At 33.9% G+C, this 4,478-nt stretch overlaps 1 long non-coding RNA gene across 1 annotated transcript; it reads right to left on the minus strand.

Moving 5' to 3' along the window:
- Positions 1-550: 550 nt before the first annotated feature.
- Positions 551-4,042, minus strand: LOC130470265 (uncharacterized). Its single transcript, XR_008930255.1, has 5 exons — positions 3,725-4,042; positions 3,514-3,624; positions 2,964-3,019; positions 1,194-1,320; positions 551-1,025 (listed from the first exon to the last, which is right to left on the minus strand). It is a non-coding gene; the product is annotated as an uncharacterized lncRNA (long non-coding RNA).
- Between the last annotated feature and the right edge of the window lie 436 nt (positions 4,043-4,478).

Consider the following 4,478-nt stretch of genomic DNA (forward strand, 5'->3'; position numbering starts at 1 on the left):
TCATATACTATGTGGATCCTCGTTGTTCCAGAGAAGGAACAAACTGTGAAGACTTCGAGTGAAGCTTCCTAAAGGTGCAAGCATGATGAAGACTATAACATATGAGATTATGTTTAGGATTATGTAAGTATTTAATATTCACTACTAGAAAAATGGTTTATAACGACGAACTTTTTCGTCGTTATAAGGCCAAAAAGTTGTCGTTAAAACCTTTAACGACGAACAAAGTTCGTCGTTGGTTTTGTCGTAACAGGTTCCGACGTTATTGGTTTTAACGACAATGTTCGTCGCGAATTTTTAACGACGAAATGATGTGTCTGTCGTTCCTTATTAACGACAAAATAGTTTGTTCGACGTTCATTTATTACGACGATTCAATTTGTTGTCGTTATTGTGCATTCAATAACATCGAACAGACCAGCTAAATCAACGCGAAAAGAAATTTAATATACCACCAAATTTGATTTGTAGTTGAACAATAACAAACATATTTTGTCTTTTTAATCGGCTAAACCTGCTATTTTATTCAATATTTCAAAAATACATAATAAACTAAACAAAATTTTCATTAAACAAAATCAATAAAAATTATGATACGGCTCATCAAAACAACCAAACATCCACACTAAAGATTAAATTTCATGTCATAAACTAGAGGAATATCTAAATAATTTCCTGTTCTTAAACTTCCAAAAAAAACAAAAATCAAAGACTCTAAACCGATATGAAGTGTGATAACTTCACATCTTTAAGTACTTGGACATTTCAGAACCATCTTGTGAAGTAGGAATTGCAACATTAAGTTGTGACACCAACATATCTTCGAATATTTTCATTAACTCAACCAAAGTAATATTGTCTTCATTTCGTTGTTCTCTTCACTTCCTCCACGTGACATGCAAGAAATTTGTTCTGGTGGAGTTCTTTTTCTACTACAATGTTGTCCCTTGTATCTTTAAACTTTATTACTCCTTTAAAACCTATAACTCGATCTGGAGATTGGATTTAAAAATCTCATGTGCTACCTGCACAAAAAAATCACATTAATAACAAGAAAAGTAAATTTGTAGAGTAAAACAAGAAATTATGCAGAGTATTCTATCTATAAAGTTTACAAGAGATTTTGTGGCCCTTCCATGAATGTAAAAATGACATCTTGTTAATCATAATTCAGAATGAAAGAGGAAAAATACCAATGGAACGTTGCCTCCTGAAAGCTGCTTGAGCCTTAGAAGCAGATATGAGATATCCGAGCTTCATGTGCTTGCAAACAATCCCCCACATCTCTAGCCTCAGCTAATTAATCAAATGATTGACAACCTAGATACAAGCCAAATAGTGGATCTAAGAACAACGTAACCTATTGTAGTGAATTATTTAAATGCTAATTACGGAAGTTGGTAACAGAAAAATGTAAACATGAAAAGAATGCTATAAGGTTATATCAGCGAAGATGTGGCGTCATGTCATATAAAATCAAAACTACAGTTAGAGGCTTACACCCTTGTTAAAAATAAACTTGCTAAAGCATCCCTTATAAGTAGACCTGTCAAACGGGTCGGTCGGGTCGGGTTGTAAAAAATTATTTTCGGGTTCGGATTGAATCGGGTCGGTCATTTTCGGGTTCGGGTTTACAAATGCTTGTTCAAGACCCAGAACTTTCGGGTTCGGGTCGACCCAACGGGTTGAGAGATTTTAAAACGCGCATTATGTTTTCATTAATTTAGGTGATAAATATACAAAGTATTAGCAGAAATTAACAAATTTTCCTACACAAGTTTATATTTAGTCAAATTCAACTATAAAATGACGTATAAGTATAAATAAAATCATATTACACACAACAATAGTAAAAACAACGTGCTTATTATGCTTAAATTTTCTCATAATCTCATTTTTTAGTATAAATACAATGATTTTCAATCGGTCGGGTCCAAAACGGGTTCGGTCGGGTTTTGACCCATTACTTTTCGGGTTGCTCGGGTTCGGATAAAATCGGGTTACGGGTCACAAAATCTTGTTCAGGACCCGGTATTTTCGGGTCGGGTTCGGGTCGGTTTTCGGGTCGGGTCGATTTTTGACAGGTCTACTTATAAGTAGTCAAGAGTTGCTAGTTGCTTGTAGTGGCGATAGCAGGCTCTACTGACCAAGACTAAAAGCATATGTAAAACAAGAAATGATATCTTTATATAGAAAGAATTCAAATTGTAGCCCAACCAACTCCGAGGCTCGATAATTCATATTTTATTTCATTTGAAAATTTGCAGTCTTAATCACAAGATTTACAACAGATGGAGTTACTAACTTCAGTCTGCTTAGTCCTCCAGTTCATCATAATTACTTTCCTTCCCAAAGTTTTTAAACAGTTTCAATTAACCTATAGCAATATGGAAACATCATTTATGAATACTGCTATCCATACGAATATACGACGGACTCCTTTCTTCCCATCTTAGACAGCTTGCAAGAGCAAATAGAAGAATTTGTTGATATACTGTTAGAACTTAGAATCAGGAAAAGCTGTGATCCCCTAATAAATGGATTCAGTATCACTGCCCACTTTCAGTCAAAAAAAAGACATACATACATTTTACATAGCTTGACAATATGCATCGCATAGTTTGAAATATTTCAGTACAAGTCATTTTACATTCACATGCTTATATGCTAAAAGGATACTGAACTGTAGTTTGGTTATCTGAAGCACAAACTATAGTCCCACAGCTGACTTGACTCCAACAGAAAGGAATACTGTATGAAATATATGCAACTAAGTAAATGAATCATGATATACTGAACTGTAGTTTGGTTATCTGAAGCACAAACTATAGTCCCACAGCTGACTTGACTCCAACAGAAAGGAATACTGTATGAAATATATGCAACTAAGTAAATGAATCATGATAGCTTTTTTCATCAACATCCTCACTGAGAGTCACACTGTCTCAAGAAAAGGCACTAACCTGGTGAACATCACCAACAAAATGTGACAGGAACATCAGAGCCTCAGTCAAGTTATCTGTATTAAGTAAATCATCAGTTCCCAGCATCAAGATAGAGCAATAAACTGAAGAAATTGGCACTCATACATCTAGATTCAGAATCTGGGTTATGGCATGCTGACATTAGTTGTTGCGTGTAACAATACGCTTACTTCCTTGATGTATATCATGTAAGAGACTAACCATCCCCTAAAGGTTACTACACTTTTAGAACTCTGCGAACATCAGAGCCTCAGTCAAGTATCAGGTATAAGTATCAGGCAATTTGGTTGTCTTTTCAAAGAGAACTCTGCGAACTCCAACGTGACAAATATTAAAAACATAAAACTAACTAATGAATCTCAGTACCCAGCTAAGATATATTCATCAATTCAATGACATCTTCTCAAATTTTCTCAACACATACCCATTTGTTTACAAACATTCCAAGGAGTAAAATACCACAAATGCATATGAAAAACTCCCGAGAAATAGGTAATTAGGGTTTTGAGACATGAATTTGAAGATTTACCTGCGAATTGGTTGTACTAGACTCGTATATCCCTAAAGTAGGATACCAATATGCTCGATTGCAGAAATAACCATTTTCGGCTTGAGCGTTAATAAATTACATAATTTTCTGCTGCAATAGCAAAAATAAATAAATTCAAATTATCTGTTCAATTAACCAAAAGTAAGCTTTGAAAGAAATTGTATAAATTAAAGAAAGGTAGGGAACTTACCAGAATTTTATAATTACGATTAAAGAATTTGACAGCCAAATCCAACCCAACTTCATCAATCAATTGAACAAAAACGACTAATAAACCCCTAAATCCATAGCATATTTGGTGAAATAAAGAGAGAAAGAGGGACTTGAAGAATTTGCTAGGAATTCCGGACCGAAGAAGCGGCTCATTGCTCATATGAAACGAAGAACTTGAGAAGTTCAATTTAGGGTTTGAGGGTTTTATCTGAGGGTTAGTAAACTTGAGGCGGACTTCACAAATCTGCGGGAATGAATGGAATAACGACAAACTAATTTTATTTTACTTTATTTTCCAGCTTCCCTTTTTCACAAATTACGATGATCGTATTCCTTGGTCGTAATAAAATAACGCGCTAACTCATTTAACGGGATTACACTTGCGTGGACCTGGTCTACAATAATATTAGTGTGGACCCAAAATTAATAATTTTCTTTAGCACCCTTTTTACATACATAGTGACCTTTATTGTTCATATAGTTACTTTAATTAATTAAATAACAAATTTATTAGATATAGTAACTATTTTTTGTATCATAGTAACCTATGTTTTTAAAAGTTAATTGTGACTTATAATCATATTATTCAAGCACAACATGTATTTACGACACCAATTTGATATATTTTTTTTCATAATAATCATTAACAAATATGCCAAAATAAATTAGGAACAAGGTATTAACCTTCTATACCTTCTTTTAGGCATGGTCCACAATAAACTTAGTGTGGA

This window comes from Spinacia oleracea, chromosome 3 (genome assembly GCF_020520425.1).
Source record: "Spinacia oleracea cultivar Varoflay chromosome 3, BTI_SOV_V1, whole genome shotgun sequence".
Classification (NCBI taxonomy): domain Eukaryota; kingdom Viridiplantae; phylum Streptophyta; class Magnoliopsida; order Caryophyllales; family Amaranthaceae; genus Spinacia; species Spinacia oleracea.